Here is a 24,181-nt window from a genome sequence, read left to right as displayed (position 1 = left end):
ATTGATTCCTATAGGGAAATACCAGTTATGTCTGCACCTAACACCCTAACATGAACCTCGAGTCTAAACACCCCTAATCTTACACTTATCAACCCCTAATCTGCCGCCCCCGCTATCGCTGACACCTACATTATATTATTAACCCCTAATCTGCCGCTCCGGATACCGCCGCCACCTACATTATCCCTATGAACCCCTAATCTGCTGCCCCCAACATCGCCAAACCCTATATTATATTTATTAACCCCTATTCTGCTGCCCCCAACATCGCTGCAACCTAACTACACTTATTAACCCCTAATCTGCCAACCGGACATTGCCGCTACTATAATAAATGTATTAACCCCTAAACCACCACACTCCTGCCTCGCAAACACTAGTTAATTTTTATTAACCTCTAATCTGCCGTCCCTAACATGGCCGATACCTACTTACATTTATTAACCCCTAATCTGCCACCACCAACATCGCCGCTACTATAATAAAGTTATTAACCCCTAAACCTAAGTCTAACCCTAACCCTAACACCCCCCTAATTTAAATATAAATTACATACATCTAAATAAAATAACTACAATTAAATAAATTAATCCTATTTAAAACTAAATACTTACCTGTAAAATAAACCATAAGATAGCTACAATATAACTAATACTTACATTGTAGCTATCTTATGATTTATTTTTATTTTACTGGCAATTTTGTATTTATTTTAACCCCTAAATTAACCCCTAAACCACCACACTCCTGCTCGCAAACACTAGTTAATTTTTATTAACCTCTAATCTGCCGTCCCTAACATGGCCGATACCTACTTACATTTATTAACCCCTAATCTGCCACCACCATCGCCGCTACTATAATAAAGATATTAACCCCTAAACCTAAGTCTAACCCTAACACCCCCCTAATTTAAATATAAATTACATACATCTAAATAAAATAACTACAATTAAATAAATTAATCCTATTTAAAACTATATACTTACCTGTAAAATAAACCATAAGATAGCTACAATATAATTAATAATTACATTGTAGCTATCTTATGATTTATTTTTATTTTACTGGCAATTTTGTATTTATTTTAACTAGGTAGAATAGTTTTTAAATAGTTATTAACTATTTAATAACTACCTAGCTAAAATAAGTACAAAATTACCTGTAAAATAAATCCTAACCTATGATACAATTACACCTAACACTACACTATAATTAAACTAATTACCTAAACTACCTACAATTAATTACAATGAAATACAATAAACTAAATTACCAAAAAATAAACACTAAATTACAGAAAAGAAAAAAAATTACAAGAAGTTTAAATTAATTACACCTAATCTAATCCCCCTAATAAAATAAAAAAGCCCCCCAAAATAATAAAATTCCCTACCCTACACTAAATTACAAATAGCCCTTAAAAGAGCCTTTTGCGGGGCATTGCCCCAAAGTAACCAGCTTTTACCAGCCCTTAAAAGGGCTTTTTGTGGGGCATTGCCCCAAAGTAATCAGCTCTTTTACCTGTAAAAAAAATGAAATACGATACCCCCCCCCAACATTACAACCCACCACCCACACACCCCTACTCTAAAACCCACCCAATCCCCCCTAAAGAAACCTAACACTACCCCATTAAAGATCATTATAACTTGAGCAGTGTTCACCCAGCCGGCACTGATGGGGCAGAAGAGGACATCCGGACCAGCACAAGTCTTCATCCGATCCGGCCAGAAGTCTTCATCAAATCCAGGCAGAAGAGGTCCTCCAAGTGGCAGAAGTCTTCATCCAAGCGGCATCTTCTATCTTCAATCAATCGGAGCGGGGAAGAAGAGGATGGCTCCGCGTTGGCTGGATTCAAGATGGACCCGCTCCGCTACAATTGATTGAAGATAGAAGATGCTGCTTGGATGAAGACTTCTGCTGCTTGGAGGACCTCTTCTGCCCAGATTCGATGAAGACTTCAGGCCGGATCGGATGAAGACTTCAGGCCGGATCGGATGAAGACTTGTGCCGGTCCGGATGTCCTCTTCTGTCCCATCGGTGCCCGGCTGGGTGAACACGGCTCAAGGTAGGGTGATCTTCAATGGGGTAGTGTTGGGTTTTTAAAGGGGGGATCGGGTGGGTTTTAGAGTAGGGGTGTGTGGGTGGTGGGTTGTAATGTTGGGGGGTATTGTATTTTTTACAGGTAAAAGAGCTGATTACTTTGGGGCATTGCCCCGCAAAAAAGCCCTTTTAAGGGCTGGTAAAAGATCTGGTTACTTTGGGGCAATGCCCCACAAAAGGCCCTTTAAGGGCTATTTGTAATTTAGTGTAGGGTAGGGAATTTTATTATTTTGGGGGGCTTTTTTTATTTTATTAGGGGTATTAGATTAGGTGTAATTATTTTAAACCTTGTAATTTTTTTTATTTTCTGTAATTGAGTTTTTTTTTTATTTGTAATTTAGTGGTTTTTTTTTTTTGTAATTTAGTTTATTGTATTTAATTGTAATTAATTGTAGGTAGTTTAGGTCATTTATTTAATGATAGTGTAGTGTTAGGTGTAATTGTAACTTAGGTTAGGATTTATTTTACAGGTAATTTTGTACTTATTTTAGCTATGTAGTTATTAAATACTTAATAACTTTTTAATAACTATTCTAAATACAAAGTTGCCAGTAAAATAAACATAAATCATAAGATAGCTACAATGTAACTATTACTTATATTGTAGCTATCTTATGGTTTATTTTACAGGTAAGTATTTAGTTTTAAATAGGAATCATTTATTTAATTGTAGTTATTTTATTTAGATGTATTTAAATTATATTTAAATTAGGGGGGGTTAGGTTTAGACTTAGGTTTAGGGGTTAATAACTTTATTATAGTGGTGGCGACGTTGGGGGCGGCAGATTAGGGGTTAATAATTGTAGTTAGGTGGCGGCGATGTTAGGAACGGCAGATTAGGGGTTAATAACAAATTTTATATTGTTTGCGAGGCGGGAGTGCGGCGGTTTAGGGGTTAATGCATTTATTATAGTGGCGGCGATGTCCGGTCGGCAGATTAGGGGTTAATAAGTGTAGTTAGGTTGCTGCGACATTGGGGGCGGCAGATTAGGGGACTATAATGTAGGTGTCAGCGATGTTAGGGGCAGCAGATTAGGGGTTCATAGGTATAATGTAGGTGGCGTTGATGTCTGGTCGGCAGATTATAGGTTAATAATTTTTATTATAGTGTTTACGATGTGGGGGGGGCTCGGTTTAGGGGTTAATTGGTAGTTTATGGGTGTTAGTGTACATTGTAGCACTTTAGTTAAGAGTTTTATGTTCCTGCGTTAGCCCATAAAACTTTTAACTACTGACTTTTAAATGCGGTAGACGTCTTGCCAGGAGAGGGTCTACAGCTCACTTCTTCCAAGACTTGTAATACCAGCGTTAGGCAAATCCCATAGAAAAGATAGGATACGCAATTGACGTAAGGGGATTTGCGGTAGGGAAAAGTCGCGGAAGAAAAGTGACCGGTACACCTGTACCTGCCAAACTTGTAATACCAGCGTTAGATAAAAAGCAGCGTTAGGACCCTTTAACGCTGCTTTTTAAGGCTAACGCAGAACTCGTAATCTAGGCGTTTAGGTCCAGAATCGGATGGAAAATGCCCTCCTTCCTTGGGACGACAATATGGTTTAATAGTATCCCAAACCTTTCTCTGCGATAGGCACTGGACAATAACTCCTAAAAGGACAGATCCCATACACACCCCAGCAATTTATTTTTGTATTTGACATTAATTAAGTTATCTAGACATAGCCGCTTTTTAACAATACCATATAAGTTGATATAGTGTTTTCAATTACGATATTTCAAGATTCAATAATTTTAGCACCAAGCACTTTCTAGTATACAGGTTAACATACCGGGCAAGATTGATTATTGATATATTTTTAATGATATTTTTCAACTTTACCAGTTGTAATGCAAATTGCACATACATCTAAATGCTCCATTTATTAACACTATATATATTTGCATTTGTTTTTTGTATTCATATGTTTGCTTTTTCTTAATGATGCCGCTCCCTCCGTTTTGATTGGAACCATTATTCACCAGTAAATGTTAAAGGAGGAGTGGTCTCTTTTTTATGTTATACAGATATTGGCCCTTTTAAATAGCCGGTACGGCAAATCAATTTTACACTTCTCTTGACAAAGTCTGATTGGATACGGACGAAACGCATTGAGAATATTTACCCACTCATTGGTCCATCTGATCAGGCTCTGCATACGGCTGTGATCGGTTGCATTCGGCTGTGGATGGAGAAAACTATGGAGAACCTACGACTCCAAGCACGGACCAAATTGATTTTATCTATAGCATTGTGAAATGGTTTTATGCTACCATTGTTTTTATTTCTTGTAAATTGCCATCTAGAGTGCGCTTACTTTCACTATAATAAATAATCTGCACCTGAATCAGGCTGCACTTGTTTCTTCTTTCTTTTTCCAGCTTTCTATGATCAAGTGGACCCAGGAAAACATCCACTCTTTGGGGAGATGGTATACCACAGAGATTTGTCTTCTCACATTCCTACATCCATTTGTGATCAATCCGGCGTTACTTTCCAGGCACAGTCTGTGAAGATTCTGATACTGTTTCTGTTAATAATCCCTTCACTGATTTAAGGATGAGGAATATAATATTCTAGGCTATTTTACTTACTCAGTACCCTGTTTAGTATCAATAAGGATTAATGAGGAATTATCAATTTAACACCAGATTAATTTTAGCCATTAAATGAAAATAAATAAATACAAAAAAAGTTTAAAGAAATTTAAAAAAATATGCAATAGTTTATCAAGAATTAACTAATTTAATTTAATCTGAATGTATCCTTTTAAAACATTTAGGGCCAGATTACAAGCGGAGCACAAACATTTACGACCTAGCCATAACAGGTTTATCGCGGGTATTTGCACTCGTCAGGCTTACTGCTGGTATTACGAGTTGAAAGTAAATGCAATCGATTGAGGGCAATTGCAATATGCGCTAAAATTATAACTGCCACTTCAAAAGCCTGGTTGCACAAAACACATATTACAAAGCACAGTTACACTCATAATAAAAAATTTGCACACAAAATTTATAACGGCTCAAAGAGAGGAGGTCTCAGATGTTAGAAAAAAAAAGGCATAAACATGTCTCAATATGTATATGTAAATACCCTAAATCAAACTAATATAAAATAATTCTCAGCAAACCAAAAGATACATATATAAACCTTTAATGACAAGTATAATATGAATACTAGCAAATACAAGCCATGCCTAATTTTCCACTCATACAGACATTCCACACAAACAAAAAATAGCACATCAAAAGAAAAAAAAAAACTTCCTAGGCATCCCTAGGAAGGGCCATATGTCATCTTAGTCAAAAATGAAAAAAAAGAATGGTGATATCACCATTCTTTTTTAATTTTTGACTAAGATGACATATGGCCCTTCCTAGGGATGCCTAGAACTTTTTTTTTCCTTCTTAGGGATGCCTAGAAGTCTGTATTAGTGAAATATTGGGTATGGCTTGTATTTGCTAGTATTCATATTATACTTGCCATTAAAGGTTTATATATGTATCTTTCAGTGTGCTGAGAATTATTTTATATGTATTTATGTATTTGTATATGTGTATATATATATATATATATATATATATATATAGGAGCCCATTGCCGTTAAGTAGATGAAAACATGTAAAAGCATATTTATGCAATATTCATTTTCAATAAAGGCTTTAACTATGTATTTACTGTAAATAATTCACATTCCAATGTTCTGCACATAGCAGGATATGTTCTATAGGTATTCCTATCTATATCTGTATATATCTATACCTATATATAATCATCTATATATCTATAGCATAGCTTTCCAAACTTTTCATGTTGGTGACACACTTTGTAGACCTACATCATTTCGCGACACAGTAATTCAGTTATACTAGCAAAAAGGAGGTTAAACTAACTTGTTTTAAAAGATACGGACACATACATAAATTATATAATAACAAAATACATTTACAAGTAACAGTAAGTATGTGCAAGAATTAAAAAAAGTTTAATAACATCAATAGCTACTTACTATTTTAATGAGATGTATGAGGTTGATGGGATGAACACAGTTTCTGAATATTTGGTGGAATATTAGATAGACACTCGCATTTCATCATCAAGCATTTTTAAGCTTCCACTTCCTATCCATATATCAAGAGCAGGAGCAGCAATGCTCTACTGGGAGCTAGTTGCAAAAAATCCCACTGACTTCTGACTTTAGCTCAGCGTTTAAGCTGCCACCCTCAGAGCTCTGTGAGTCCGACTGACTACTGCCAGCACTGCAAACACACTGCTGTCCCACTCACTGACTACACATGCAGTCATGAGCCAATTAAGGAGACTACACGTGCTGTCAGGAGCCAATGTGCCGCCAAATCCGCCAATGGTAATAGTTTCAGTTCCCACTGAGCTGTGCCAATTGGTTAAGATGATCTGTGACCCACTAGGTATCATTCACGTGTCAACCATGTGATATGTGTAGCAGGCAGGCAGAAAGTCAGAAACCAAAAAACAATTAAAAAAAAAAATTGTGCTTAAGCAGGGACACACCTACACACTGCTGCCGACACACTAGTGTGTCCCGACACACAGTTTGGAAAGCACTGATCTATAGATATATATTGTACCAAGAAAACATCAGATATATATAGAAATATTTATTTAGGAATATATAGAAGATATTCTTCTATGTGAAGAACATTGAAATGTGAAATATTGATATTTTAATGTCGGCTTAGCGCACATGAGAATATGCAATTGGGTTTGCTTGAGAGTGGGGTGTTAGTTTTTTCCCCCCACTTTTGTTGCTCCATTGACTTCTATGGGGGAATATGTGAAAGCGTTACACAATATTGTAAGCTCAGCTTTTTGTGCTCATCGGGTTAGTGTGTGAGTATAAACAGTTTACTTTGAACTCATAATACGAGCTCAAGCCGACAAGCACAAAAAGCTTACTTCTAGCACAATTAACGCTCCACTTGTAATCTGGCCCTTAAATAGTAGGCATGTGCATTCGGATTATTTTTGATGATCGATATGCGGAAGAAGGTGGCGGTTTGCTGCATTTGTCTCTTTTTAGAGATGGATTCCTTCTTGTGAAAGTGCAACACACTAAGATCTGTGCAAATCCATCTCTTAGTGAGTTGCACTTTCACAAAAAAGAAATTCAGCTACGAAAAGAGATGGATGCCGTGAGTCGCCGCCTTCTTCCACATCTGGATTATCACAAATGATCTGATTGCACATGCATATTAAACAGGGCAAAATTTAGAATGTCAGTGGCAAGAGAGACCTGATCAAAATAGACCATAGTAACAGAAGAAGGGTAAGAGTTTGTGTTATATTTATGATTAGCATTAAGGTAAGGTTTTGGTTAAAGGGACAGTAAACATGATGTAATTAGAATTTGAACTATATCAGAACAGATTACTTACGGCCAGATTACGAGTTTTGCGTTAGGAGCTGTGCGGTGCTAATGAGCAGTTTTTTTCTCACCGCTCACTTACCTGCAGCGCTTGTATTACGGGTTTTTACAAAACCGGCATTAAAAGGCAAGAAATTGAGCTCCATACCGCACTCCAATACCAGCGCTGCTTAAGTCAGCGGTGAGCTGGTTATACGTGCTCTTACACAATTTCCCCATAGACATCAATGGGGAGAGCCGGCTGAGAAAAAGTCTAACACCTACCAAAAAGCAGCGTAAATCTCAGTAAGGCAGCCCCAATGATTCCTATGGGGAAACACATTTTATGTTTACACCTAACACCCTAACATATGAACCCCTGAGTCTAAACACCCCTAATCTTACACTTATTAACCCCTAATCTGCCGTCCCAACATCGCCGACACCTACATTACATTTATTAACCCCTAATCTGCCGCCCTGAACATTGCCGCCACCTACATTATATTTATTAACCCCTAATCTACAGCCCTCAACATCGCCGACACCTACATTATATTTATTACCCCCTAATCTGCCTCCCCCAACGTCGCTGCCACTATATTAAATTTATTAACCCCTAAACCTAAGTCTAACCCTAACACCCCCTAACTTAAATATAATTTAAATAAATCTAAATAAAATTACTATCATTAACTACATTATTCCTATTTAAAACTAAATACCTATAAAATAAACCCTAAGATAGCTACAATATAACTAATAGTTACATTGTAGCTAGCTTAGAGTTTATTTTTATTTTACAGGCAAGTTTGTATTTATTTTAACTAGGTAGAATAGTTATTAAATAGTTATTAACTATGTTCCATGATCCAATCAGCCAATAGGATTTTTTCTACCTTGTTTGGCTTATGCAGAAAATATAGTTTACAAACTCCAAATTAGGGCGAAATATGTGACAAGGTTAGACGTATATAGCCTGTTACAAGCTCTTTCAGTTTTCTAAACTGGAAAATTCATAACTTGAAAAAAATAAAAAATAAAAGTGTACTACAAAATTATTTTACTGTGCACAGCTAAGCATTTTTTTATTACAGTATCAAAGTGTTTAATGTCCCTTTAGGATTAAAGGAACATAAAATACCTTGACATTTTATTATACAAACCTTTAATTATCTGTAGTAGAAATATTTTCAAAATATTTTATTATTAAAATACAGATTTTGCTTTGCAAATATATAATAATGGCTTACCTTGTCTACTTCAGAAGCAAGGATGGATAACTTCCTCCAAACTAGGTAAGTGGTGGGTGATGAAGTTTTACCAATTAAAAACAATTATAAAAAATAAGGTGTTACAAGGCTCTAAAACTGTTCACAATCAGCTGATATGTTATACTGATGAAAGACAACAAAAATATTACTATTACAAATATATTTTTGTGTTGTTTTATGATTAACTTCATGAAAAACCTCCAGTGGATACAACTGGGAGACATTCCTAGCAACACAGGCAGTCCCCCAGTAAACAATCAGGGCAGTTTGGAGTCATTTTAGCACAGTGACGATCATGTGATGTCCTTTCTGGCTTAATATTTAAGTTCTGAAGTTGGGCAGATGGCTCAGTCCAGAGGGGGTTAAAAATTTTATTTTTTATATTTTTAGACATTAGATCCAATTCTAAAGCATTTGCATTAATAAGCATATTGTATTGTCTGCTTGTTTTTTGTTTTTCATAAAAATTTAATATATAATAATCTCTATAATCTCAATAATAATAGCTGGCAATTTAATTTAAAAAAAAAATAATTGGAAAAAGATATAACAGAAACTCTAATTGAATACATATGAAAAAAAAAGGCAAACAACATACTGGCCCCAATATTCAAAGCATCGGCATATTCAAAGAAAAGGGGCATGTCCAAGCAATGCCGGCAAGCTTGACATCACCACCTGCATTGCTGACATCGCCGCTCATCGGCATTTTGCTGCGGAGGTGGGGGAGCTTATTCAAAGTGTGCCTACAAGGTGCAGGCAGGGCGCTCACTAAAACTAAAATTAGTCTCCGTATAGGCACACTTCAAATAAGGCCATGGGGACCTAAGTTTAATTACACCTATACTAATGTAGTCTTGGAAGTTGATAGCTAACGAGAAAAACATGGCTTCAACCCTTCTCACAACTTGCACTATGCTGTTTCGAACATATCAATCTTGCGTCAATGTGTCTGAATCAAAGTGCAGGCTACTCCCACTATAATGCCTTGCTAATTCCACCTGAGCGCCTATAATTATGTCATGCCTAACCTACACTCCCCCTCCACCGCCCAGCTATCTCCCCCATACTGCCTACACCTACATCACACCTAACCTACACACCGCCGGAACTCCGAGCTAAGTCCCTAATACCACCTACACAGATGTAATGCCTAACCTACACTCCACCAAAACTCCCAGCTAACGGTCTACCGTAAAAAAAAACTCCCTATAATAAACTTTACTATAAATAATAAACATCCTTATTAAAACTATGAAGCTATGCCGCTAAATTTATCATCAATGTTTAAATATTGTGTCACAGAGATGCACTAAAATGCCGGTTACCAACTGCCGGAGAGCTGGCCAAACCTCGCCAGCCTGGCTGTTCAACTGGAACTCAGCAATGGACTGGAATTGACCCCTGGTCCACCACTTCTTAAAAGGGGTGTCAATCGAGTTGGATGCAAGGGATCAAGTGTGTATTTTAGTATGTTGTTGGCAATTTAATGAGGCACTGAGGAATACCACTTGTTTGGGGGTACTACCTTTTGGGAAGAATGGGGGAACAGTTTTGAAGTGTCCCCATTCTCCGAAAAGGTAGCCGCAAAGATGGGCCCCCGGCTCCTGGAGTCTGTATGAAGAGGGCCTCGGCATTGAGAAGATTGCTGAGCAGAGGTGGCAGAAGAGACCACTGAAGTCCCCTGGAGCTGTGATGAAGAGGATCCAATGTCAGTTCAAGAGGAGTGTCATGTTCTGTCTCAGGATATTTTGTGAGCCTCATTTTCTGGGACAGTTGCTTTAAATGAAGATTAGTAGAAGCCATATAGATTGAAAAGATAACTGATTTATTGAAATTCTTTCTCCAGGTAGAAACTGAAGAGCAGGAATCTGGATAAGGAAGAAAACAACCTTGTAAACAGTGATACAGATTTCAAAGATAAAGTCTTTCTCCTGGTAAGATCTGAAATGCAGGAATTTGCACAAAGCAGGAAACAAACTTGTAAACAGTGGTGCAGATTCAATGGTCAAGTCTTTCTCCCGGTAAAAGCTGAAGTTCAGGAGTTTGCACAAGGCAGGAAACAAACTTGTTAACAGGTAGCAAGTTTAAAGGTAAAGTCTCCTGATAAGAACTGAATTGCAGGAATTTGCACAAGGCAGAAAACAAACTTGTAAACAGTGTAGCAGATTCAAAGATAAAGTCTTTCTCCTGATAAAAGTTGAGGTAAAGGAAACAGGTTCTGGCTTGTGAAAAAAACAAACACAATGTGAAGACAATGTGCAGCCTAACAGCCAGCCTTAAATAGGGAGGTTTTGCACCGGATTGGCTCAGAGTATATCCAAAATTAAGAGCACCTGTGTTTTGCACAGGTGAAAATACAATTAGACAAATTCACATTTGGCAGATCTTTTAAGTTGCATGATATTTCATTTGAAATTCCCAGACTGCTAGAACTGGCTGTGGCTCAACACACAAGCAAATAGGATAAAATACTCAGAGCCATGGTTTCAAATCCCCCCATGACCCTGTCAGTTGGGATGCTTCCCAGACCTTTTCTTTTACTTTTTTAGTCTGAAGGCTTGGTTTGTGACTGACACCCCCTTCAAAGAGTGCACTCCGGGCGCTCAAAGCCTGTTCAAACATCTGAAGATCGGTTTTACGAACCAGTGTTCCATTTGAAGCCCTAATACATTCAGATGAAGTTAATTCTTTCCTTGGAACAGCTGCATGAGTTTGTGGACCCATAGAATTTTCCACTGTAAGCATAACAAGAGTTGATCTAATACAAAGATTGGTTCGTTTTGGAGGTTCTTTATTATGCAAAGCAGATTGTAAAGCAATGGCTGAGGGTAAGAGTGCCTGCATATAATATATGACCTCTCCTTCAGAGTCAAGCAATTAGTTATTTGTGTCATATATATCCAAATCAACCATATCATCCAATTTTTTTCAGTTAATGAGTAGCTGGGTGAAGGAGGTGCAGGGAGGTGTGGATCCTTAGATTTGTCCGACTTCGATTAAGCTGGAAGGTTTGTAACTTTTATGTCTGAAGAGTTGGGTGACAAGGTAACATGCTGGATTTTCAGGAGGTATTTTTGCAGAGTTCCCCAATGTAATGGATGCAGGAACAGAATAAATGGCATGAGTAGTGGATGTAGTTGAAGCTGTACTCCCATTGAACATCTGTTTCGAATAAAGTACCATTGTAGCTTGTTAGAAATTGTTGCTTGTTGAACAGATTTGCTCTTGTTAGCTGGGTCGTCTCCAGGGGTATCTTTCAGTTTGCTAGTGGCAGTATCATTTGTTTCCTTAGCATCAGAGTGCTTTCTAGACTTGGCTGTACCTCGACTTGATCCTCTAGGGGGTCTTACTGGGGGGTCTTACTTAAAGATGTATACATATTATTATCATTTATTTGTATAGTGGCACCAAATTCCGTAGCGCTGGGTACAATAATAGGGGTATACAATGACAAAGATTTGTGATAAAATACAAAACATAACAAAACTAAACAAATCTAGCACAGGAGGAAGAGGGCCCTGCTCCAGAGAGCTCACAGTCTATAGGTTTAGGGTACAGAGACATAAGGTTGGGGTAGCTTGTTACATCGGTTGTATTTGCAGCAGTGAGTCTGGCAGTTCATGTACATGTATTAGTTTGGTTCGGATGCGGGATGGAGGAGAGATGGTAAGCCTCTCTGAATAGGTATGTTTTCAAGGATCGTCTGAAGCTATACAAGGTTGGAGACAGTCTAATGGAGCGGGGTAGAGAGTTCCAGAGGACAGGAGCAGCACATGCGAAGTCTTGATACATATACATCTTTAGACATGTATATGTATGTATCTCTATGTTAAAGCCCTTTGGCTGCCCTTTTTTTCTAACACCTGAGTCCTCATATCTTTGAGCCTTTATAACTTTTGTGTGCAATATTTTTTTATTTTTTTTTTATTTTTTTTTAAGTTTCAAAAACTTTCATTGAATCAAAAATAACATTCCGATGAAAAATCAGTATGAACAAGGGTATGTGGGGCATGTAGGCCCCTACAACTCAAGTATGTGATCCATACAAAAAGTAAATAAATATCACATATATATAATCCATAATAATAAGATCTTATGATAATTTAAGAAAGGTAAAGAAGAATGGGGGAGGTAAAGGGGAAGGAGTGGGGAGGGAGGAGGGGAGGGAGAATATGTTAAAGTAGAGAAGGTAAGGTCCAATCCTGAATTGGACATTATGGACTAGTCATGACATTAGGCACCCAGGAGATGTCATATCATGAACCCCAGTCCGCCCAGATAAGTTCAAATAAGTCTGATTTGTTTAGGATATAGAATATACTTTTTTCCATCGTATAAATGTATGCCATCGAATTTAGTATCATGGGCCAGCTTGGAGAAGTCGTACTTTTCCATGATTTGGCTATTGCCGCTTTGGTTGCTGTTAAGAGGTATATACATAGATATGCCTGATGTTTAGGTAAGGTGTGAATGCCAATGTGGAGAAGAGCATTGGAAGGGGATTTGGGAAGTGTTATGCCTAGACCAGATAGCACCCACAAACAGGTATTCCATAAGGGGGCGAGTTTGGGGCAGCCCCACCATATGTGTAAAGTGTCTCCTATCTGCCCACAGTTTCGCCAACACAGTGGAGAGGTAGATCCATACATTTTATTAAGTCTAGTGGGGATGTAGTACCACTGTGTTAACAACTTATAATACGTTTCAAATAGCGTGATACAGTGTAGGGCCTTCTTAGTGAGGGTAACAACTATTTGCCATATTTGTAGGGAAATGATGGTGTCCAAGTATGATTCCCATTTAAGTAAATGGGATAGTTTATTTTCACTGTCTATGTTACCTATTAGGGAGTAGTGTAGAGATAGGGGTTTACGTAATCTATCCCCTTGACGCCAAATAGTTTCCCAAAGTGTACGGGGACAGGATAGTTCAAGTTTAAATCCCCAACTGGTCAGGAAGCTCCTCAATCTAGTGTACTCGAATGTCATGGATTGAGGTAAAATAGAATTGATTTTTAGTTCCTCTAAAGTGTAGAAGCAAGGGTTCGAGGAGGAAGACCAGAGATCCAAAACTGCTTGTATGCCTAGTTGAGTCCACTTCTGAGGGTGGGAGTCGGGTAGTCCCAGAAGCAGACCTGTCAGGGAGGTGATCGGTGAGGGGTGTGGGGCTATGTGGGGGTAATGTCTAATTTTGTCCCACATCGCAAGACATTCACTGATTATGGGGTTAGTAATATTCAAGGTTCTACGTGAGTGGGGGGGAATCCAGATTAGATCTGATAGGTATGTGTGGTAAGGCAACAAAGCTTGTTCTATAGCTTTCCATTTGCTTAAAGATTGTATTGCTCCCCACTGTGGTGAGATATGTGTTAGCATTGCCCCTTCATAGTAGCAAAAGATAGAGGGGAAGGTTACCCCCCCCCCCATGTAGAGGGCACTGTAAAATTCTATGGGCTACTCTGGGAGATTTGTATTGCCAAATATATCTTGTAAGCTCACTTTGGAATTGGTGTAGTAAGCATCCTGGTACTCTAATAGGGAGACACCTAAAGAGGTATGTGTTTTAGGCAAAAACAACATTTTGAGAGCTGTGAGTCTGCCTATCCAAGATATATAAGTGTAATCCCATCTGTCTTTCAGTGTGCATAGTTCATATAGTAGAGGTAAATAATTATCTTTTATCATCTGTGGTATATTATTTGATATCTTAACCCCAAGGTATTAGACACAGTTATCAACGCAGTTGACTTTGTATTGGGTTTTCAAGCATTCAGCTACTGCTTGGGGAAAGCCCCATGTAAAGATTTCAGTTTTGTCTAAACTTAATTTATATAGGGACATACAGCCAAAGGATTTGAAAGTGTCTTTTAAATTGGGGAATGAGGATAGTGGTATCGAAGAAAATATTTTGATATCATCAGCAAATAATGCAATTTTGTGGTTCGTGCCATGTATGGTAACCCCGTCTATCTTTCTATCGGATCTAATTTGTTCCGCGAGGGGTTCAATTGCTTGGGCAAATAGTAAAGGCGAGAGGGGGCACCCCTGTCTGGTGCCATTACAAATTGGAAAGGGGAGTGAGTGAAATCCTAGGCCTTTAACCGTCGCTGTGGGGGTGGAGTAAAGTGTTTGAATAGCCTTCAGGGTTTGTTCTGGGAACAAAAGTCTTGAGGACCTCCCATAGGTAACTCCAACGTATATGATCAAAGGCTTTCTCTGCATCGAGTGAGATGACAGAGAATGGCCTATTTAATCTGGTGGATTCAGTAAAGATATTGAGTAGATGCCTGGTATTATCAGGACCCTCTCGATTGGGTATAAACCCCACCTGATCTAAATCGATGAGGTGGGGGAGTAACATGGATATACGATTAGCTAACAATTTGGCATAGATTTTGACATCTAAGTTTATCAGAGAGATTGGCCTATAGCTAGAGCAAAGGGACAGGTCTTTTGGGGGTTTTGGAATAGTTATTGTTGTGGCCTCTAAAAACTCCTTGTCAAATTCCCATTCCTTCTTGGCCTGGTTAAAGAACCTGAGGAGCTAATTCATTGACATAGGTTTTATAGAAAAGCACCGAGTATCCATCCGGGCCCGGTGTCTTAAAGTCTTTAAGCTCTTGATTACGTTTTTAATATCTTTAAGTGTAAAGGGGGCTGTAAGGGATTCTCGCTGTTCATCTGAGAGAGAGGGGAGCTTTAGACGTTCCAAGAACGTGCAAATGTCTTGAGTGGGGGCTAGTGAGTGACCTGTCTCCTTTTCTAAGTTATATAAGCTGGAGTAAAATTTCTCAAAGCACCTGCCTATCTGTGAGAGTAATCGATAGGTCTGACTCCCAGATTGTATATGGTGGATTATGTATATGCTTGTCCTTTGTTTAAGTTTATTAGCTAAGAGAGTATCTGCTTTATTACTCTTATAAAAAAAGAGTTGTTTCATCCTAAGAAGGTTTGCTTAAGAACTTTTTGTTCTATCTGGCTAATGTGGTTTCTGAGTGTCATGATTTGTTCGGTAGTGGTGTAGGTGTAGCTCAGTTAGAATTCTCTAAGTGTAGTAGTTCTATATGGGAGCGAGAGAGGGATAAGCCCGACAGTTTTTTTAGATAGACTTGTCTCCTTATGATGAGACCTCTAAAGGTGGCCTTAGCAGCACCCCAAAGAGTATCATCTTTGACCTGATTATTGTCATTCTTTTGAAAATAAAAAATGATATCTTTTCTAAGTTCTTCTTTAAAGGGAATGTCCATAAGTACCTGTTGGGGGAAGCGCCAGGAGTACTTTGTGCTATTATTCTCCGTTGAGCGGAGGTCTACTGTGACAAAGTCATGATCTGACCATGGACATAGCGATATATTGGAGCTCTTAAACAGATCCAGGGATTCCGCTGAGCAGAATACGTGGTCCAGTCTAGTGTACGTTTTATGTGGCTGAGAGAAGTGGGTGTAGTTGCTATGCCTGGGATGGAGTGATCTCCAGATATCATAATAGTTAAACTGAGTAATAATCCGATGGAATTTGGTCAAGAGTTGTGTGGTGTGGGAAGTCTGTTTTATACGTCTAGTAGATTTTCTATCAAGAGTTGGGTCCTAGATCATGTTGAAGTCTCCAGCTAATATAACTCTACCTACTTTAACCCGGTCAACCGCAAGGAGGATTCGTTTGAGATACTTAGGTTGGTGAGAGTTGGGGAGGTAAATGGACACTAAGGTGTAACTGACATGGTCTAATTTGCACACTAAGATGAGAAACCTAGCTTGAGGGTCTTTTATGACCTGGATTTGCTCATAAGCTGTTCTGTTGTGTGTGTGCAATATTTTTTATATATAATTTTTATTATGTGCAGAACATTGGAATGTGAAATATTTATTGTAAATATACAGTATAACACTTTATGAAATATGAATAATGCATACATTTGCTTTAACAATCTACAATTGTTTTTTTTTTTTTCAAATATTTGGTGTTATTATTAGTTTAAGTGTACTTTGTAATGTATTTTTTAAGTGTTTTGTTTCACGAAACAGTTAACCATTATTCTGAGGACACAGCAATCATTCTAGTGTAAATTGTGATTGCGCTCAAGTGATCACATTTATTTTCAACTCGTCATACCAATGGTAAACAAGATGAGCTCAAACACCCGTGATAAACCCCTTATCGGTTGCGCACAAACTTTAGTGCTCCGCTCATAATCTGGCCTTTAATTTGCTAAATGAACACTTTATACCCAACCTATATGGTTTTCAGCTTCTTTTTAACCCACCGATTAAAAAAATTAAGCCAAATAAAATTTGAATAAAATATAACATGAAGATCTGGTTTTCTTATTTACTTATTACAATATCAATTCTGCATTTTCCTTTTATTTATTTTAATTATAACTAATACTATTAAGACATTGTAAAAGCACTCACCTAGATTACGAGTCTTGCGTTAGCCTTAAAAAGCAGCATTGAGAGGTCCCAACGCTGCTTTTTTCCTAACACTGGTATTACGAGTCTTGAAATGACAGGTGTACCGCTCACTTTTTGGCCAGACTCGAAAATACCGGAAATCCACTTACGTCAATTGCGTATCCTATATTTTCAATGGGACTTGCATAACGCTGGTATTACGAGTCTGCAAAAAAGTGAGCGGTACAGCCTCTCCTGTCAAGACTGATACCGCATTTAAAAGCGAGTAGTTAGGAGTTTTATGGGCTAATGCCGTAGTATAAAACTCTTAACTTAAGTGCTAAAAAGTACACTAACACCCATAAACTACCGATTAACCCCTAAACCGAGGACCCCCCACATCGCAAAACACTAAAAAAAAAATTAACCCCTAATCTGCCGAACCGGACATCGCCGCCACTATAAAATATGTATTAACCCCTAAACCGCCGCCCTCCCGCATCGCAAACACTAGTTAATTTTTATTAATCCCTAATCTGCCATCCCTAACATCGTCGACACCTACCTACATTTATTAACCCCTAATCTGCCGCCCCCAACGTCACCGCAGCTATATTAAAGTTATTAACCCCTAAACCTAAGTCTAACTCTAACCCTAACACCCCCTAACTTAAATATAATTTAAATAAATCTAAATAAAATTAATATCATTCACTAAATTATTCCTATTTAAAACTAAATACTTACCTATAAAATAAACCCTAACGGCTAGATTTAGAGTTTTGTCGGTAACGACCCGCGTAGCTAACGCTGGCTTTTTTCTGGCCGCACCTTTAAAATAACTCTGGTATTGAGAGTCCACAGAATGGCTGCGTTAGGCTCCAAAAAAGGAGCGTAGAGCATATTTAACGCAACTTCAACTCTCGATACCAGAGTTGCTTATGGACGCGGCCAGCCTCAAAAACATGCTCGTGCACGATTCCCCCATAGGAAACAATGGGGCTGTTTGAGCTGAAAAAAAACCTAACACCTGCAAAAAAGCCGCGTTCAGCTCCTAACGCAGCCCCATTGTTTGCTATGGGGAAACACTTCCTACGTCTGCACCTAACACTCTAACATGTACCCCGAGTCTAAACACCCCTAACCTTACACTTATTAACCCCTAATCTGCCGCCCCCGCTATCGCTGACCCCTGCATATTATTATTAACCCCTAATCTGCCGCTCTGTAAACCGCCGCTTCTTACATTATCCCTATGTACCCCTAATCTGCTGCCCCTAACACCGCCGACCCCTATATTATATTTATTAACCCCTAATCTGCCCCCCACAACGTCGCCTCCACCTGCCTACACTTATTAACCCCTAATCTGCCGAGCGGACCGCACCGCTATTATAATAAAGTTATTAACCCCTAATCCGCCTCACTAACCCTATAATAAATAGTATTAACCCCTAATCTGCCCTCCCTAACATCGCTGACACCTAACTTCAAACATTAACCCCTAATCTGCCGACTGGAGCTCACCACTATTCTAATAAATGTATTAACCCCTAAAGCTAAGTCTAACCCTAACACTAACACCCCCTAAATTAAATATAATTTAAATTTAACGAAATTAATTAACTCTTATTAAATAAATTATTCCTATTTAAAGCTAAATACTTACCTGTAAAATAAATCCTAATATAGCTACAATATAAATTATAATTATATTATAGCTATTTTAGGATTAATATTTATTTTACAGGTAACTTTGTATTTATTTTAACCAGGTACAATAGCTATTAAATAGTTAAGAACTATTTAATAGCTAAAATAGTTAAAATAATTACAAAATTACCTGTCAAATAAATCCTAACCTAAGTTACAATTAAACCTAACACTACACTATCAATAAATTAATTAAATACAGTACCTACAAATAACTACAATGAAATAAACTAACTAAAGTACAAAAAATAAAAAAGGAACTAAGTTACAAAAAATAAAAAAATATTTACAAACATAAGAAAAATATTACAACAATTTTAAACTAATTACACCTACTCTAAGCCCCCTAATAAAATAACAAAGCCCCCCAAAATAAAAAATGCCCTACCCTATTCTGAATTACAAAAGTTCAAAGCTCTTTTACCTTACCAGCCCTGAACAGGGCCCTTTGCGGGGCATGCCCCAAAGAATTCAGCTCTTTTGCCTGTAAAAAAAAACATACACTACCCCCCCAACATTACAACCCACCACCCACATACCCCTAATCTAACCCAAACCCCCCTTAAATAAACCTAACACTAAGCCCCTGAAGATCTTCCTACCTTATTTTCACCTCACCGGGTATCACCGATCGGTCCTGGCTCCAAAATCTTCATCTAAGCCCAAGCAGGGGCTAGACATCCATCATCCGACGGCTGAAGAAGTCCAGAAGAGGCTCCAAAGTCTTCATCCTATCCGGGAAGAAGAGTAGATCCAGACCGGCAACCATCATCTTCCAAGCGGCATCTTCTATCTTCATCCGATGAGGACCGGCTCCATCTTGAAGACCTCCACCGCGGACCCATCTTCATCCTCCGACGTCCAACTGAAGAATGACGGTTCCTTTAAGGGACGTCATCCAAGATGAGACGTCATCCAATAAGCCAATCAGATTGAGCTCACATTCTATTGGCTGTTCCGATCAGCCAATAGAATTCGAGCTCAATCTGATTGGCTGATCGGATCATCAGCCAATCAGAATTTTCCTACCTTAATTCCGATTGGCTGATAGAATCCTATCAGCCAATCGGAATTCGAGGGACGCCATCTTGGATGACGTCCCTTAAAGGAACCATCATTCTTCAGTTGGACGTCGGAGGATGAAGATGGGTCCGCGGTGGAGGTCTTCAAGATGGAGCCGGTCCTCATCGGATGAAGATAGAAGATGCCGCTTGGAAGATGATGGCTGCCGGTCTGGATCTACTCTTCTTCCCGGATAGGATGAAGACTTTGGAGCCTCTTCTGGACTTCTTCAGCCGTCGGATGATGGATGTCTAGCCCCCGCTTGGGCTTAGATGAAGATTTTGGAGCCAGGACCGATCGGTGATACCCGGTGAGGTGAAAATAAGGTAGGAAGATCTTCAGGGGCTTAGTGTTAGGTTTATTTAAGGGGGGTTTGGGTTAGATTAGGGGTATGTGGGTGGTGGGTTGTAATGTTGGGGGGGGTAGTGTATGGTTTTTTTTTTACAGGCAAAAGAGCTGAATTCTTTGGGGCATGCCCCGCAAAGGGCCCTGTTCAGGGCTCGTAAGGTAAAAGAGCTTTGAACTTTTGTAATTTAGAATAGGGTAGGGCATTTTTTTGGGGGGGGGCTTTGTTATTTTATTAGGGGGCTTAGAGTAGGTGTAATTAGTTTAACATTGTTGTAATATTTTTCTTATGTTTGTAAATATTTTTTTATTTTTTGTAACAGTTCTTTTTTATTTTTTGTACTTTAGTTAGTTTATTTCATTGTAGTTATTTGTAGGTATTGTATTTAATTAATTTATTGATAGTGTAGTGTTAGGTTTAATTGTAACTTAGGTTAGGATTTATTTTACAGGTAATTTTGTAATTATTTTAACTATTTTAGCTATTAAATAGTTCTTAACTATTTAATAGCTATTGTACCTGGTTAAAATAAATACAAAGTTACCTGTAAAATAAATATTAATCCTAAAATAGCTACAATATAATTATAATTTATATTGTAGCTATATTAGGATTTATTTTACAGGTAAGTATTTAGCTTTAAATAGGAATAATTTATTTAATAAGAGTTAATTAATTTCGTTAGATTTAAATTATATTTAACTTAGGGGGTGTTAGTGTTAGGGTTAGACTTAGCTTTAGGGGTTAATACATTTATTAGAATATCGGCGAGATTCGGTCGGCAGATTAGGGGTTAATAATTGAAGTTAGATGTCTGCGATGTTAGGGAGGGCAGATTAGGGGTTAATAAATATAATATAGGGGTCGGCGGTGTTAGGGGCAGCAGATTAGGGGTACATAGCTATAATGTAGGTGGCGGCTCTTTGCGGTCGGCAGATTAGGGGTTAATTATTGTAGGTAGGTGGCGGCGATGTTGTGGGGGGCAGGTTAGGGGTTAATAAATATAATATAGGGGTCGGCGTTGTTAGGGCAGCAGATTAGGGGTACATAGCTATAATGTAGCTGGCGGCGGCTTGCGGACGGCAGATTAGGGGTTAATAAGTGTAGGTAGCTGGCGGCGACGTTGTGGGGGGCAGATTTGGGGTTAATAAATATAATATAGGGGTCGGCGGTGTTAGGGGCAGCAGATTAGGGGTACATAAGTATAACGTAGGTGGTGGTCGGCAGATTAGGGGTTAAAAATATTTAATCGAGTGGCGGCGATGTGGGGGGACCTCAGTTTAGGGGTACATAGGTAGTTTATGGGTGTTAGTGTACTTTAGAGCACAGTAGTTAAGAGCTTTATGAACCAGCGTTAGCCCAGAAAGCTCTTAGCTACTGACTTTTTTCTGCGGCTGGAGTTTGGTCGTTAGATTTCTAACGCTCACTTCAGACACGACTCTAAATACCGGAGTTAGGAAGATCCCATTGAAAAGATAGGATACGCAATTGAGGTAAGGGGATCTGCGGTATGGAAAAGTCGCGGCTGAAAAGTGAGCGTTAGACCCTTTTTTGACTGACTCCAAATACCGGCGGTAGCCTAAAACCAGCGTTAGGAGCCTCTAACGCTGGTTTTCATGGCTACCGCCAAACTCCAAATCTAGACCTTAGATAGCTATAATATAACTAATAGTTACATTGTAGCTATCATAGGTTTTTTTTTTTTTTACAGGCAACTTTGTATTTATGTTAACTAGGTACAATAGTTATTAAATAGTTATTAACTATTTAATAGCTACCTAGTTAAAATAAAGTCAAATGTACCTGTAAAATAAATCCTAACCTAAGTTACAATTACACCTAACACTAAACTATAATTAAATTAATTACCTAAACTAACTACAATTAAATACAATTGAAAAAAATTATCTAAACTACGAAAAAAAAAACTACTAAATTACAGAAAATAATTAAAAGTTTTTTAAACTAATTACACCTAATCTAATCCCCCTAATAAAATAAAAAATCCCCCCAAAATAATAAAAAGCCCTACCCTATACTAAATTACAAATAGTCCTTAAAAGGGCCTTTTGCGTGGCATTGCCCCAAAGTAATCAGCTCTATTACCTGTAAAAAAATTACAATACCACCCCCCAACATTAAAACCCAATCCCCCCTTAATAAAACCTAACACTAACCCCTTGAAGATCACCCTACCTTGAGAAGTCTTCACCCAGCTGGGCCGAAGTCCTCAACGAAGCCGTGCGAAGTGGTCTTCCAGACGGGCAGAAGTCTTCATCGAAGCTGGCCAGAAGAGGTCCTCCAGACGGGCAGAAGTCTTCATTTAGGCGGCATCTTCTATCTTCATCCATCCGGAGCGGAGCGGGTCCATCTTCAAGACATCCGACGCGGAGCATCCTCTTCCAACGAAATCCAATTGAAGAATGAAGGTTCCTTTAAATGACGTCATCCAAGATGGCGTCCCTTGAATTCCGATTGGCTGATAGAATTCTATCAGCCAATCGGAATTAAGTTAGAAAAAATACTATTGGCTGATCCAATCAATTTTTTCTACCTTAATTCCGATTGGCTGATAGAATTCTATCAGCCAATCGGAGTGTTAGGTTTTATTAAGGGGGGGATTGGGTGGGTTTTAGAGTAGGGTTGGGTGTGTGGGTGGTAGGTTTTAATGTTGGGGAGGTATTGTACTTTTTTTTACAGGTAATAGAGCTGATTACTTTGGGGCAATGCCCCGCAAAAGGCCCTTTTAAGGGCTATTTGTAATTTAGTATAGGGTAGGGCTTTTTATTATTTTGGGGGGCTTTTTTATTTTATTAGGGTGATTAGATTAGGTGTAATTAGTTTAAAAAACTTAATTAATTTATTATTTTCTGTAATTTAGTGGGTTTTTTCGTACTTTAGATAATTTTTTTGAATTGTATTTAATTGTAGTTAGTTTAGGTAATTAATTTAATTATATTGTAGTGTTAGGTGTAATTGTAACTCAGGTTAGGATTTATTTTACAGGTATATTTGACTTTATTTTAACTAGGTAGTTATTAAATAGTTAATAACTATTTAATAACTATTGTACCTAAATAGTTGCATGTAAAAAAAAAAAACTAAGATAGCTACAATGTAACTATTAGTTATATTGTAGCTGTTTTAGGGTTTATTTTATAGGTAAGTATTTAGTTTTAAATAGGAATAATTTAGTGAATTATAGTTATTTTATTTAAATTTATTTAAATCATATTGTAGTTAGGGGGGGTGTTAGGGTTAGGGTTAGACTTAGGGGCAGATTAGGGGTTAATAATATAATGCAGGTGTCAGCAATGTCGGGGGCGGCAGATTAGGGGTTAATAAGTGTAAGATTAAGGGTGTTTAGACTCTGGGTTCATGTTAGGGTGTTAGGTGTAGACATAAAAAGTATTTCCCCATAGGAATCAATGGGGCTGCGTTAGGAGCTTTACGCTGCTTTTTTGCAGGTATTAGGTTTTTTTTTTCAGCTGGCTCTCCCCCATTGATTCCTATGGGGAAATTGTGCACAAGCACATTTTACCTGCTCACCGCTAACTTAAGCAGCGCTGGTATTGAGGTGAGATGTGGAGCTAAATTTTGCTCTACGCTCACTTTTTTTGCGGCTAACGCCGGGTTTCTAAAAACCCATAATTCCAGGGTTACTGTAGGTGAGCGGTGAGGGAAAACTGCTCGTTAGCACCGCACAGCCTTACCAACGTAATCTAGGCGACTGTATTTCGATAATAAACCTAAAGCAGGCATAGTAATATTTTTCAGTTTTTGTGTGTACAATTTTATAGTCTAATGTATTTTATTTAACTTCCTTTTGCAGGAGGGCAATAAATAACTAGCTATTACAAATGGCTGGTTACTGCTACCGTGAGCTTGCAGTAGCAATTAGCAC

Source organism: Bombina bombina, chromosome 6, assembly GCF_027579735.1.
Source record: "Bombina bombina isolate aBomBom1 chromosome 6, aBomBom1.pri, whole genome shotgun sequence".
Classification (NCBI taxonomy): domain Eukaryota; kingdom Metazoa; phylum Chordata; class Amphibia; order Anura; family Bombinatoridae; genus Bombina; species Bombina bombina.
The sequence above is the reverse complement of the archived record's forward strand: the minus strand, read 5'-3'. Positions refer to the sequence as shown.